Here is a 16320-nt window from a genome sequence, read left to right as displayed (position 1 = left end):
CCAAGCGATTGGACTAAAGCTAGCCTGCTTTAGTGGTGTAATGCCTGCTCTTGAAATTTGTGGACTTTGTCTTCAGGATGTCACACCCAAAGTCCTTTGCTGGTGAGAAAGTGGAGAAAACAGGAAAGGGACAGAGAGGCAGAGAGAATCAAATGGCAGAGCATTCCAATAATTGTACAGACCCCTCTATGGCTACCCTAGCTCTACCTCCTCCCCTTCTCAATAGAATCAAAGGGCTTTTTCCCTGGTGTGGAGACTGTCTCTCTGCAAATGGGTGCACCTCTTGGTTTCAGTTCACATGCCAGCATCCTGTGTAGTGGCTGTCTTGGAGAAAAGGGTAGGATCATTTCTGACACCATCAGGACTGGTCTCATACGACCTATTTTGAAAAACAACAACCCTAGATCCAGATCATCTGGCCAAATACAGACCCATTATGAACCTTCTGTTTATTGGCAAAATCTTGGAGAAAGTATTTGGTACACAACTACTCACCAGAATCAAACAATTCCACATCGTAAATGACTATCAGTCTGGGTTCCACCCAAAGAGAAGCATTAAGAAAGCCACCATCCAGGTAGTGAATGATGCTTTCCAAATCATGGATAAGGGGTGATTCATACCTCCCCCTTGTCCTTGACCTCTTGGCTGCATTCAACACCATCGACCACTGCATCCTTCTCTCCCTCCTTGCTGACAGGATAGGATTCTGTGGCACTGTCCTGAATTAGTTTACCTCCTACCTCGCAGACATCAGGCTGTCCATATAAATGTGTTGTATTCTAACTGACTCCAGGTCTCCTGTAGAGTCTGCAAGGCGCCATCCCTCTCACTAATCCTTTTGAACCTTTAAATGGAGCCTCTGGGTGCTCTCTTCAAAGATCCCAATATAGCCACCCCTCAATGCGCAGACGAGACTCAGTTGTACATGAGAGTTAAACGTGTGCAGGCCATCATTCATCTCTGTGATTGCCTAGCCATCAACCAGTCCTAGATGACTACCTTAATCTAAACCCATCCAAGACTGAATTTGTCCTCATCGGTCCACCCACTAAAAAATAACTTGTCAAGTAATGGCTCAATGATATGCGCATAGAAGGATTTGATCCACAATTCTCAGACTCTGCAAAATCCTTAGGCCTCACCATTAACAGCAATTTGTCCTTTTAGAAACACATTGCCAAGAAGGCCCAAATAGCCTGACTCAGAACATCTACCAATCGAGAAATCAAACCCCTCATCCTGCCGCAAGACTTACAGAACGTAGTGCAGGCCATTGTTGTCTTGCACATCGATGGGGGAAATTATCTCCTGACAGGGCTCCAAGCTGCTCACTTGGCTCCCTTGAAAGCATTCTACCATGCTGACGCAGGTCTTATTACGGGAGGATAGAAATTTGACTGAACTACTCCCATCCCATGAGAGGTACATTGGCTTCTACTCCAAGCCAGAATATTGTTCAAGGCTGCATTTATCATCTACAAAGCAGTCACGAGTAGCACACCAGCGTACCACATGGCAGAGCTCCTCATATCTGGTGGCTTACACTCCTCATGCAGCAAATCGACCAACCGGCATAAAGCTCAACTCATCCGCAAAGAGACAAACCGCACACAATCCTTCTCTTGTCATGCACCCACCCTCTGGAACTTGGTCCCAGTGTCGGACTGGAATGCCCCCACAATTCTCCAATTTCACAAATCTCTCAAAACATGGCTCTTTTATCAACATCTGACCAAGGACTTATTCCAATGGACACACATACTAACGCACAGATCTCACAGTACTGCGCTACTGTTGAAAGATGCCAGTCCAAATGCTAGCACCACAGTCTGTACAGTTCTCTGCAGCTCTCAAGCTAGGTCTGTGCTTCAAACAATACAAAACATAATAATAATGGGGTTTTCCTGCCCTTTACAAACGATGAAAGAGAAGCAACCCAAGGCTAGTCTTGGCAGAAGACAGGGGTGGGCCTTGTCTAGGAAGAATACATATAACCCTTCAACAGCTGAACTGGGCCCACTGGGCTGACACCTGTATGAAATCAATTAATGTGGCTGGGATAACTCTGAAATATGCTGGCTACCATTCTCTAACTCAGGTTTGGCATATATATACAGTTGTATGTGCCACCAGGGCAACATCATCTTGGTTAGGTAGTATTTGGAACAGGGGGCCATATTCTAAATGAATCCCCTGTGTTGCTTAGCCTTAGTTGTCACTTCGGCTGTCAAGACAGCTCATGTGGCCTTTAAACCTGCTCTGTGCCACTGTTAGAGCAGGTGCTGCAAATCAGTATACTGATGCAGCAAGGAAAAAGTACATACAATGCATATGGCATGGAGCTTATGAAAATGGAATTTGATTAGCAGATTTCACTTTCAGAGATGGAATCACCTGCATAATTGTATTATTTAATACAAATTAAAAAGGCCAGGGCTTTCACACCCTAGCCAGATGGCAATTCATCGCAAAATGGCTTTTGATGCCGTGGGAACAGAAGGGGGAAGAGTCTGTGTAGTCAGAGGGAGAACAATAGACCTCTTTTCCACCATCTTCATTTTCTGTATACTTCTCTTCCTTCCAGTCCCCTGCATGGCCTACAGCACAAAGCTCTTTGGGTATGATGCAGTAAGGCAAAGGCAACTTTTCACCAGGTCAGGGACTGGACCCCTTAAACAAGGCTTGCTTTTGTTCAGTCCCCTGTGAGATTTTGCCTACAAAAGAGGGTGTTTCCCACTGCATCTTTGATTAAGTCCTGCACTGCAAGACATGTTCATTCTAGATCTCTTTGAATAGGGTTGAATTTTTCCTCCACCAGTGAGGTGCAGTTTGAGCATTCCCATGGCATACTGGTGGTGGCCTGCTGCTGTTGAAAGAACTGCCTCTCTCACAGCTACACATGTATCCAGGACTTCACTGAAGGTAAACGATGCCTGCAGTTGTTCACTTTCCTCCATATGTTGGGAGAACATGAGCAATGACTTGTCTTATACCCGAGCCCCTTGAACGAGACCCGCAACAGCTATTCTGCCAAACTACATCAGACCATCATCGACTGCCTTTGAATGCATTCAAATAACTGGAACCTGTGGTGATTCCTTTTGCACTTTCGAGCTTCTTAAACCATTGTTGGTGCATCTTCAAATCAGTTTGCCAATGCACCATGTAAACTGAGGCTGACATTGACTCGGCTCAAATCAGACACCCACTGCTGCAGAAAGAGTTCAAAGCACTGCACCTCAGCCAAGTGCCTCAAGTCACCAACAACTTTGTCTAGGACCCGTGATCGAACATTGAACAGACCCAGGTGGCCCCACCGACCTGCTCCATTAGAATGCCATATCAAACCACACCAAGCCTCTCTTCAAACCCGACTCAACACCTGCTCTCCATCTGCATCACTGGAACTCTTCGCATCCACATGTGGCTTCAACCACTTGAACAAAATAAAGCATGGTTTGATGCAGTCAACCGGCCAAGAACTGATGTAGGTACTGTTAGAAGGCCCCAGTACCCCGTGGTCCATTTTATGGCACTCTAGAGACTGACTAACCACATTTTGCATCCTTTTCACAAAGAAGCATATCCCCTTTGAACATTTTGGTATTTAAATGCATGTGCCTTGCCTTCTAAGTATCAAGAGTGTCTGCATCTTTACAGTCTGCATGTATCTGTCGTCCTTTATATGGATGCATGATTTATAGTGTTTTAATAGTTAGTTGCACATTGATGAGTTTAATTCAAGTATTTATACTTGTATTGAACTTTGATCAGACATTCCTTTATTTCAGACTGTGGTACTGTTGCTGTTTGGGTTGCTGCTTTTTCACATGCACACCCATCTTAACAATATAGATTGCCCTTGGCCCACCTTACCACAAACAATGAAGGAGGTACACCTCTATCTGTGATTTTTTCACCATTATGATTGCCATCATTCTTATGTTGTAGAAGTGTGAGGGTTCAGAAGGCAGTTTAGCATTCACTCAACCTTGCACTCATGAGGGGCAGATGTCATTTCACCACACGTGGATCATTATACGACCATCCAGGAACTGACTCAGTTGAAAGTGGCTGAGATAAGTGGGCAACAGAGGAGGAGCAGGGCTGGGGTCTGTATCAGTCATCATGGCTGTGGCCCGGCATTTTTGAATAGCCCCTTTGCAATGTTACTGAGAGCAGGCACAATTTCCTTTACGTGCACCTTTGACTACTGTTCTGAGGGCAGGGAGAAGAGAGAGTCATAAGCTACCCCTATTTCACCGTTTAGACTGCGGTAGGGTTTCAAAAGGCAGGAAGCTAGTTTATAAATGCTAGCTATTAAAAGTCACAAAAAATGGGAATGGATAGAAAATTTGGTTTATTCAGACATACATATAGAATATAGAATTCATAGTAAAGAAAACACAGTTTGAAATGAAAGATCACATGCAAGCCTAGTCTGTCTTGTAACAAAAGAACACACAAAATGGAAATAAGTATAAAACTGTTGTTACATCACAGTTTGGTAGGTGAGGGATAGTAACATATATTGTGGATCTCAAATACTACAATCAGATTGGTAGTATGTCATAGTGGTCGACACATTGTTATGGGTGTTTCTGGTTCGGAGGGTATTCAACCTTCACTGAGTAGATAATGTTCACAGATGAAGGGTCTGAACTTTCATCAGGGCGTGGTTGGGAACGCCTATTGGGAGGGAGGGAGAGGAGAGTATGTCAAGAGGAAAAAGTGTGACCACACGGAGGAATCCATATGCAAAGAGTACTGCACTATAGGAAACCTACCTATGTTCTGTCAACGGTTGAAATGAATTCAGGAAGACAAATAGATTGGTCTGGTGTCCGTGGAGGTAATCTACAATAGGAAAAAGGTGGCAATGAATGCGCCTGGATGGTATGAAAGATCATACATAACGGAACAAATAACGAGCACACCTTAGTTGATGGTATGCGATCTAAAATGGAATTATTTTTTCGAATTGTTTTTTCACACGGGTACAATTTCCGTGTACTTGGAGGCTTTTTCAGGTTAGAAACATAGCCTATGCCGCTGTGTAGGAAGGAAAGGGATATAGTTTAATGGATAAAGTTGTGTTTTTTGCCTGGTGCTTAAAAGCAATTTAGAGAGAAGTGTCCTTATTGTTTGAAAAGGAGAACCACGGATGGTGGAGGTAAGTGTTGCCCGCAGGCAAAATGTCTATGGTGATTATTAGGGCAGTGAATTAATGGGTGCCTGAGCGGTGGTTTGGGCTAAAGTATGCCAAACAAGAGGGTAGAATTTAGTTTAAGCGAAATAATCGCGGTGCGGTTCTGTATTAGCGATAGGCAGTCTAGTATTTAACTAGCAAAGTGATTGATGGGTCAGGTTGGGCTCGATTTCTTACCTGAAAAACGAGCGTGAGGCGGATCAACGTCTGCCTTGCAAATCCGGAAACCAAATGATTACTATTGGAAGCGGCGCGTAGTGTAATTACAATTACGGCCGGTGTGGCGCATGCGTAATGGCGGCAGTCCTGGGGACGCTATGTTTGGAAAAAGGGGCGTGCATGCATCATGGGTTAATTTGCACGTATGGGCGATGATAAGTACACTATTGGTAATAGTGTAGAAAGCAATTGACAGCCGTGGTGGCAAAACAAGGGTGACTTCATGTATTAATGTTAGTCTAACTGAATGACATGGACATTCTTTCGGAGCAAAAAACACAGATGGTTGTTTCGACAGATTATTCTGGTTAAACATACAATTGAGAGAGTGGTGCGTGTTGCATAAACAGGCTTTTTGGTCTTGTCATGCAGAAAAGAAGGCACGAAAACATCTTTGTTCGAGATACATGATTAAAGCATTACAGTTTAAAAAGACAACAACCATAATTTGTAGTGAGGGTATTCAGGCGGGAGGAGACCAGTGGCTTGTTGTTAAAATACTTCACAAGGCATGTTATAAGAAACATATGACATGTAGCGCTAAAAATAGGGATTTATTTAAAGAAAAGATTCCATTCAATGGCTGTATTAAGGCCCTGTTTGACAGAATAGAGGCGGAAAATCCATTTCTGCTCTAGCTTTCGAAGTGAGAGGTCTCTATCGCCACCTCTGAATGGGTTTCTGGCTATTTCTAGAACAAACCAGAAAATGTCATTGTGGGTGTGGTGTTTCTCTTGGAAGTGTGCCACCATAGGTTTGTCTGGAACAGCAATTTTGATGCATGTGCGATGTTCACAAATACGTTGTCTGACTTCTCTCTTACATTTGCCGATGTATAGCAAATTGCAGGGGCATTGAATTGCGTATACTGTCCATTTGCTTTTACAGTTGGTAAAGGACTCGAAATTCCAATTTTTCTGTTTAGATCAATGGATTTCATGTTTTTTGTCATAGAACAGACTGAGCATGAGCCGCATTTAAAGTGTCCTTTGACGGCAGGTAGATTCCACAGGGTGAGTTGTTCTTTTAGCTTGGTCGGTTCCGTATAGGTGTTTACCAACCAATCTTTGAGATTTCTGCTCCGTTTGAATGCGAAACGGGTTTGGTAGGTTTAAATGAATCTGTTTGGAGAATGTTCCAATGTTTAAGTATGGTTTTCTTTATTTGATTGCTGAGTGGTGAGAAGGTAGTGACACAGGTGATTTTGTCCTTGCAAGGCTCTCGTGGAGTGGGTTCAAGGCATGATTCTTGCTTCTGTTTTTTGCTCATTTTCTGGCTTGACAGATCGTGTGGTTCGGGTAGTCTCTTTCTTTAAGTCTTGTGGTAAGTTATCTGCTAGTTAATTCGAAATCTTCTCGTTTTGTACAGTTACGCCTAAGTCGCAGAAATTGGCCAAATGGAAGATTTTCTTTGAGACTAGGAGGGTGGAAGCTCGTAAATTCCAGAAGTGTATTTTTGGCTGTTGGTTTCCTGTAGAGGGTTGTTGCTAAGTTGTTGGTGGTTTTGTAGACTGTGAGGTCTAGAAACGGAATCAAGTGTTTATCTGCCTGAATGGTGAACTTGATGCAGGGATCTTGATTGTTGAGCCATGTGAAGAAACGTTTTAGTTCTGTATTATATCCTTTCCTTGTCATGAAAATATCATCGATGTACTGGATCCAGAAGCTAATTTTTTCTTTGAAAGGGTTGTTGATGTCATAGATACATTTGTTTTCAAAAAAGTCCATGAACAGGTCGCCTACGTCTGGTGCGAAAGTTGCTCCCATTGAGGTCCCGTGACATTGTTGGTAAAAAGATGTTTCGTAAATGAAGTAGTTTTCGGTTAACGCGATGCGGATGCATTCAAGAATGAAAGCCGTAGGTGGTTCCATATTGGTTCTTTTATCAAAGTATGTGGCCAACACATTGATGCATTCGCGTTGAGGAATGCTAGTGTATAGTGACTCGACATCCAGGGTCACTAATAATTCTTCTTCATTGGTGGTTAGGGTGTCAAGTTTTTTGATGGTCGAGGTAGTATCTTGCACGTAGGACCTCATTTGTTTAATGAATGGGCGTAGAAAGTAGTCAATGTAAATTCACAGCGGTTCTAAGACAGATCCTATACCTGCTACTATAGGATGACCTGGTGGATTAACGGCGTCTTTGTGGATCTTTGGTAGTAGATAAAATGTTGGTAGTATCGGATCACGGTTTATCAGGAATAATTTTTCATCGTCGTCTATCCAGCCTTCTTGGAGTGCATGGCACATAAGACTTTCTATTTCGTTAAGGAGTCTGGTGGTAGGATCGACCGGTATCTGGCGATAGAACTTGATATTGTTGAGATGTTTAAGGACTTCTGTGTCGTATAAAGTTTTGGCCCATAGGACGATACCTCCGCCTTTGTCGGCAGGTTTAATCAAAAAAGTGAGATTGTTTTCAAGGTTTTTCAGGGCTGTGCGTTCGTTTTTATTGAGATTGTCGGGGTATTTGATGTTTTTTTCGAAGAGTTTGTTAGTTTCTAGAAGGATACGGTTTTCGAAAAACCAGAATCTCTGGGCAGACCATGTGAGATAGTGGAGTGAAAGTCGAAGGCGGTCTCAAGCCAGTGGATTTTGGAGGGTCTTTTTCTGGTTTGTTGATGAAGAAGAATTTTAGTCTGATAGTCCGGAAGAATTTGCGGAGTTCGACTTCTGTTTGGAATCTGTTGGCGGGTGTAGTGGGGACGAAACTTAATCCTTTGCTTAGAACATTGGTTTCTTCGTGGGTTAGGATGTGGTCGCTGAGATTAAAGATGGGTATTACCATGATTTATTCCGTGGGGCCATCCATTCGTGTGTTCGCATGGGGTGTTGTTGATATAGTCTCGGTCGGCCTCGTTGTCCCCGTCCCTGAAAAGGGTGTTGTTGATTTGAACTTGAAGGTGCAGATGTTGCGGAACTGGAGTCGCTATTGGAACCACTACTGTTGGAGCTATTGGAAAAAGTTACAAATTTCTTCTGAGGTCGACGTGGGTTACGTATATTTTGTTGAGGGTTTTGGTTTATTTGATTGTAGAAACCAGGTACTAGGTATGGGTATGTTCTTTCTTCTTTGTAATTCTTAACGTCGTTTTGTAGCTTCCAGAGTTTCTTGTCGATGGTGAATTTTTCACATTTTTTAATTTCTTCTTCAATTCTTTCAAGTTGTATTTTTATGTCTGGGATTATGTTTTCTGTTTTGATTTTTTCTTCGAGAGTTTTGAGTGCTTCTTTTTGGCTTTTGGTTTCTTCTTCGGCGGTTTCTATGACTAGGATTACCCAATCACGGGAGCATTTATTGCCCACTCCACTGAATTTTTTCATGAAACGGGGGTTGTCGAGAAAGACTCTTGGAATATTCTTGACCTGAAGACCTTCTGGGATCACGCCTGCTTTTAGGTAGTCGAGCATTAGATGCCCATGGGACTCAGTTCTTATGAGTTTCTTTTTCTTTGCAAATAGAGTATCAAGGTCATTATTTGAGGGATTCTGGACTGGTGTGACAACTGGAGATTTGTTGCCCAGCAGTGAGGGTGTTTCTAGGAGTTTTTTTATATAAATCGTCAGTAAAACTAACTATATTAACATTTTACATGTATTGGATAGACAATTAATGAAGCCCAACAACCAAAGGGTTGTCCTAGAGACTATAGAGAAAAGGGGGCTAAGTGCCTTCTTTTTTGTTAAAGAGGGGCTTGACTCAAAAAGGAGTTAATTATAGGGAGAAGAGAGAGTCACAAGCTTCCCCTATTTCACCGTTTAGACTGCGGTAGGGTTTCAAAAGGCAGGAAGCTAGTTTATAAATGCTAGCTATTAAAAGTCACAAAAAATGGGAATGGATAGAAAATTTGGTTTATTCAGACATACATATAGAATATAGAATTCATAGTAAAGAAAACACAGTTTGAAATGAAAGATAACATGCAAGCCTAGTTTGACTTGTAACAAAAGAACACACAAAATGGAAATAAGTAGAAAACGGTTGTTACATCACAGTTTGGTAGGTGAAGGTTAGTAACATATATTGTGGATCTCAAATACTACAATCAGATTGGTAGTATGTCATAGTGATAGATACATTTTTATGGGTGTTTCTGGTTCGGAGGGTATTCAACCTTCACTGAGTAGATAATGTTCACAGATGAAGGGTCCGAACTTTCATCAGGACGTGGTTGGGGACGCCTATTGGGAGGGAGAGGAGAGTTTGTCAAGAGGAAAAAGTGTGACCACACGGAGGAATCCGTATGCAAAGAGTACTGCACTATAGGAAAACTACCTATGTTCTGTCAACGGTTGAAATGAATTCAGGAAGACAAATAGATTGGTCTGGTGTCTGTGGAGGTAATCTAAAATAGGAAAAAGGTGGTAATGTGTTTGTCAGTTGTGGGCTGAGATGCTATTGATGAGGTGGCCAGTGGGTATCTCCTGTATCTCTATGAACTGAAAGGCTTATGGTTTAATGGGTAAAGAACATTGAATAAAGACAGTCCTGTTTATATTTAATCCTCCTGCATCATTGTGATGCTGTAAATGCATTGGAGGGACAAGGCCTCCCTGTCCTTGTAGGGGTACAACCAGTGCCCCTAGTGTATGTTTGTGGGCACATGTGTGTTGCCCACAAACCAATGTATGGGCTGGTTGCAGCTAAATTCTGCTGATGCAACAGTGGCTCTAAGTATCCTCCATTTTCTGGATACCCAGGCCCTACCAATGAAATTAATGAAATCCGACAGAAAGGCAAAATGGTCACTGGTGGCCTCTTGGTTTCATTTGCCTTACCCCCTTGTTTCTCAAAGGACTGAGATGCCCTGGCTATGTTCCCTTCCCCTGAATGGTTGTTTGGTGGAAGGACCATTTAAGGTTCTGGGGCTGACTCCTGTCAGACTGGCTGGAACCTTTCCAGGTGCTGCTTGTTGTGGGTACACCCTTGCGGCGGAACCAACCTGCATGGGGTGAGTACTCAATATGAATTCTGATTTGTGAGTGTCTGGGTTTGGTTGTGTGACTCAATGCCTGAGCCATTCCTGGCTGAAACTGTTTTAATGCAGTGTGGAACAATGAAAGGCTGAGGAGTAGCCCCAATCCACATCCTGTGTTGTGGATGTCTGGTTTTTGGTGAATAGCCTGAATGTTTGTGAGCCTGATTGGCTGCTGCATGCATGCATACACTTGTCTGTGATTGGCTGCCTCAGCCCCGCTCAGCCTGAGTGAATGGGGGAGTGTTTAATATAACAGGGGGCCTCACATTCACCACCTTGACAGAAGCTGTAACAAGAAACCTGAAGATGAAGCTGAAGTTATCTTAAGTTTGAATTTCTGGAATTGAGCTGAAGGAAGACGTCTGCAGCTGCAAATATTCAATCAACCCGAAAGCTACTGTGCTGACTTAAGGACCGAACCAGAGAGGACCTGTCCAGATGACCTCTTACCGAGCTCTGAGGGAAGATCATGCCACTACGGCTTTTCACCTGTAGTGTCCTGGAAGCTAGTCCTGTGTGCCTTCCATACAGAAAAGGGATCTTCGTGGGTCCAGAAAAGAAGTGCCCGAACCTCTTGAAGACAAAAAATTGATCTGTGTCACCCAGGGTCCGGAGAAGTTTTTGTGACCACTGGAAGCCAGGTTGATGAGTATCACCCGGAAGAGGGGGTACACTGGCATAGTGCTGCTTGACATCTGGAGCAGTGAAAGTTCAAAGCATTGAAGAATCATTCAAGGGGCATCCTTGCACAACATCTGTCCATTTGTCAAGGCCAGTGAAGGTCCAGGGTCGCTGCCTGCAGTGGAGTGTCCACAGCCAGCAGCAATATCTAATAAAGTGAGGACTGCCTACCCTAATTCATTTTGTAATGTATTTTGTTTTGACATCCTCCCTGTCCATGGAAATTAGGGTCCTTGGCAGGGGACTCTTTTGGAGGAGCTTCTTTGTCAGCTAGGTGGAAAACAAATTTAAACAGCATGCCATATCTTGATGCACTGCCCTTTATGATAAAGCCCATGCTTTATGCACTGTCCTATACTGACCCTACCGCTCAGGGAACCAATCCAGAGTGGCGGTAGGTTTGTGGGCGAACTCTCGCTGTTTACGCACGTTGTTACGTTACTAAGACACAAAAGGGGCCTGCTAGCCCAAATACAACGAGAAGTTTTTTGGAACCTACACTCCATGAACTTGTCCCTGTCTATTTCCGTGTAATAAACAGCAGTAACCTATTGCTCTTGTATGAGCCTCCTACTTTTTGGGGCACAGAAGCAGTTAGGGCCTTCTGATAGCTCGAGGTCTGCGGACTCCGGGTGCGGCCCTGCCAACCTCCAGAAATTACCCTAACATGTTGGAGGCACTGCTGAGATAGGTCACAGCGAGACAGTTTGCAACAAGGTGGCCCAGCAACGCGGCCGCCTCCGCCATTGCCCCCTTCGAAGACTGCAGGACCATCGCGGAACTGCGAGACGACCGAACTGTGCAATCCGAAGATTGGCCGTCGGGAGCCGACTTCAGAAATTTCCCGCCCGCGGTTGGCGAGTGTCCAGACGCGGTCTAGACAAGGGGAAGTGGCGAGCTGATTGGGAGGGGTGTCTGCAGCTGAGCGGCACCGGCAGACGTGAGCCCGATGTGAGTATGGTCCACACAACTAGCAATATCATGTTGAATGGGTGCAGGAGGTATTGTGAATAGGGTGGCGGGTGGTTTTACATTGTTGCAAAATTTGGTCTATCAGTGGTGATCGACAAGTGAGTTGTAGTAGGGAACAGAGCAGAGGTTGTCCCTTCTTGTGTTATAGAGCATATTGGTGGGGTGACGAGTCCCCACGTGTTGAATGGAGTGCCGCACTGATTGGCCTGGATAGCGAACACATGTATGGGGGTGTGGTATTCCTATGAGTCAGCGTTGTAGTTTGGTGAATAGATGAGGATCCCAATAAATTGAGTGTTTTAACTTAGTGAATAGATGACATATTCCTGCAGGAGGCAGTTACAGTCTCTCTCAGATTGCAGAAGATAGTTGGCTGGTTAAGTTCCCCTAGTGAGGGAGTGTATCACACGCGAGGTGACACAGCGTGTGCAGCTCAATTATAAAAATAAAGGTGATTAACGAATACTCCCCTCACGGTGTAGTGGGAAGACAACTGTGGGGATTGTGGGGATTGCTATTGTAGAAATTTGGCGAGCCTTACATATTCAAACTGTGTGTATACGTAATACGTTGTGTTAGTTGGTGACGTCACCCACAGGGCTAGCATAGGACATCACATTTCCTTTTTAATGAGATTGGAGCTGCGGCCAGCGGCTAGGGCTGGGTAAAGTTGATCAGTTGGCCGCTCACGGATAACGCTGGTACTTCATTGATCGAAGGGGGTGTGCCGAGCAGCGCTGCCACCCGTGCGAGTGGGAAGGTATGGATATATGCAGCACAGGCTTCGAAAAAGTAGACGGGAGGAGGGGTTAGGAACCTAACACAGGCGTGCCGAGCAGCGGCCACCCAAGAAGGCGGGCGGCTCCAGAGCGTGCCACATTGGGCACAAGGTCGCAGGGGACCTCATGCGCCATGGGTCGAAGGGGACCCTAGCTGCACAGGGAGGTGTGTCGAAGGGCGGCAGCCCGGTGCAGGATGACAGAGAAGTTGGTAGTGAATAGTTCAAGAGTATTGTAATGCAAACATCTTTTTATTCCCTCCTATTGATAGCGGAGAGTCGGAAGTCCCCAACTTGGGCCCAGGTAATGGTGGTATATATTTAAAAAAATGTCAATGTACTATGGGTTAGGAACCGACAATGGGTACCACACATTAACAACACCACTTCAACACATTTGTGCAACACTGCTACTGCACAGAGACAAAATAGTAAAATACAGTATTGAATGGTCTAAAGGGACAGACGAAAAGATAAGAATAACGTGGCCACCCAATGGTAGCTTTACAATGGAAGCACACCATTCACTGCTAGCATATTTACACAACACATATAAGGGGAAGAAATTGGCAAGCCATTTAGAGGTTTTCGACCTCTGGAGGATGTTTCAGGAGTATGGCCCTGGGATGATGAGCATGCAGGAGGTAGAGAAAGAAGAGGTGAGAGAAGGGGAAGGGTGCAGTATGCCCCAGACCCCTCCCAGCAATGTAGCGGAGAACACTGAGGAGAGTGAGGAAGAGGCAGAGGTGTCATACCCAATAAAAGAGGTCAAGAAAGAGACCGAAGGGCTATACCCAATAAGGCAGTTGAAAGAAGCAACAAGGCCCCAAGAATTAACAGCCACAGAGGGATACTCAAACCCTACATAGAACCCACCACTGTACGCTCCAGAGGATCACTACCAGAAAGAGTTGCATGCAGGGGGCACGATAGGTATGTAAGGTGAACATTGGTGGCATAAAGAAAGCACAGCATGAGCAGGTATAAGGCCAGACGAATGGATAGAAGCGCAGGTGCTATTAAAACTGCAGGGGACGGTGACAGGAAAGGAGGAAGAGGTGATGCAGGCAATAGACAGAGTGGAGTCAGGACAAACAAAGAGGGAGTGTGAGGTGAGTAACAGGGAAGAGGGGAACACCACGAAAGAAGAAGCAGAGCTGGAGAAAAAACTAGCCGAACCAAGGAAGACGCAAAGAATACTCACTAAAAAACTTGAGCAAATGGAGCTGGAGAGACAGGTAGAGCTGGAGAGAGGAAAAAGAGTGAGAATGGAATTAGAGCAGCATGGGGATGAAGAAAGGAAGAGGGAGGAGGCTCACATACAGAGTATTGCAGATAGAGCAGCACGTATGGAGCAACGGGAGAATAGGAGAAAAGAAGAAGAAAGGGAAGAGATTGACCAGGAAATGTGACTCTGGAAGAAAAAGATTCTGTCAGAAGGCACACGTAAGTACGAGGAGGGAAGGATAATAGAGAGCATACTTGCAAGAGAGGGCGGAGAAATGATTACCAAGGATAGAGATGCAAGGGTGTTGGGCCTGGTAAGTAACGCCATAATGATAGAACTATGCAGAGCTAGATCTTAAATGGAGAGTGAGGGTGAATGGCCAGGCAACCAAGAGCTAAGAGAAGTAACAGAACAACAAGTAGTAAGTTGAACACACACAGTTGCGAAGCAGCCACAACACCTCAAGTAGGGGCAGATATAGGGGATACAGGTAGGTACGCAGACATAGATTTAGAAACAGTAACAGTATGATACCTGTACCCACGCACAAAATTAACATTCTCTGGGGGGTTCTGTAGTGACGAGGAGGAGGATGAATCATGTGGAGGACAGAGTGATGAGAGTGGAGAAGGGCTTAGTAAACTGTACATCACACACACAGGGTCATCATGGGAATGCAGAACATGTGAGGAAGGCACAGCTGGACGGGAGGGCACAAGCACACAGTGGGAAGGGATACTACAAACAGTAACATCATCCACCAAGCACACACCATATTTCAACAAACTCAGAGACCTCCCTGGGCGCATGAAGGAAGTATCAGCAATAGCACATAACAAGGGCCAGACAAGCCAACGCGGGAACCTTAGGAGCACAGGGAATGCACAGCATGCACGTCAAATTACAGACTTTTTGACGATTTATCCGACATGAAGGAGGAGATTCAAGACATACACATCACACAGCATAGATGCACACCAGAGGAAATAACAGAATACACACAGATGCAGCTCTTGGAGAGGGGTGGGACAAGGCCACAATATGTACCATGGAAACATGCAGAGAAAGAAAAAATTAAGTGTAGATTACCCCCCCTGATGGGGGTGGTGAAGTGGATATACGAAATGGAAAATTTACTGTGGGACATAGGCTAGCGGTTGGGGATGTCAAGGGGCTCTTCATGTCAATTTTGGGTGACGCTGCAGATAACATTTGGCAGGATTCCCGGGGGTGACCATCAGCGACACATCTCACGACGGGTCATCATTTGCAAACTTCAGACACGCAGTATGGCAAGCCTTGAGGGTACAGTACCCCGACACATCAGACAAAGGGGTGATTAACTCACGCAAAATGCGTGAGGACGAGGACCCTGTTAATTACATCCAAGAAAATCAGGAGAAATGGCATCTGGATACGTGGGACCCAAGGGACAAAACACTAGCTATAATTTATCACATACTGATATAGGGACTCCCGGAACCAGTGCAGAGGCAATTAAAAAAAATTGGTGGGGATGAAAGCAAAAGCGTGCCACAGATACAATTAACAATAGTGCACCATTGTAGGCTATGGCAAGAAAAGATGAAACAGAAAGAGGAAGCTAGAAAGGCAGATGAGGCAAAACTGGTTCAAAAGAAGCTGTCAAAATATGCCCTATAGGGGGCGCTAATAACGGGCCCCACCCCACTGGTACCAGCTCTCGCACAACAACAACCAACGATACAGCAACAACAAGTACCCATAATGACACAGCAATTGCCACGCCCGCCCCCATACATGGCACAGCAACAATATGCACAACCCATGGGGGCAGGTTACACACAAATGGTTAACGGCTACATGAACAACTACAGTGGTAGGGGAGGGTTCAACAGAGGGGCTTTGGGCCATCAGCACACCAGCAAGGGGGTGGGTTCCGAGGGTATTGCCAATATGGACAGCAGGGTTATTTGGACGGCACAGGGGGTTACCCATGGCAAGCCCGGGAGCCACTCACATGCTGGACCTGCGGGTTAGTAGGACAAATATCACGCACATGCAGGGCAAGGTTGGCAAAAGCGGTATTGGGGCGAGCAAGGACAACAGGGCTACCAAGGGGGACCAAATAACTACAAGCAACAAGAAACGCTACAAGCGGGACAGGTACAGATGGGACAGCAAGGTAGCATGCCACAACCACAGCTACAACAGCAACCAGACGTGATAACCACTACACAGCAGATACAACACCAACCCGCTCAACAACA

The sequence above is a fragment of the Ambystoma mexicanum genome, chromosome 5p (genome assembly GCF_040938575.1).
Source record: "Ambystoma mexicanum isolate Mex_15411 chromosome 5p, UKY_AmexF1_1, whole genome shotgun sequence".
NCBI classification, from domain to species: Eukaryota; Metazoa; Chordata; class Amphibia; order Caudata; family Ambystomatidae; genus Ambystoma; species Ambystoma mexicanum.
This window is presented reverse-complemented; position numbering follows the sequence as displayed.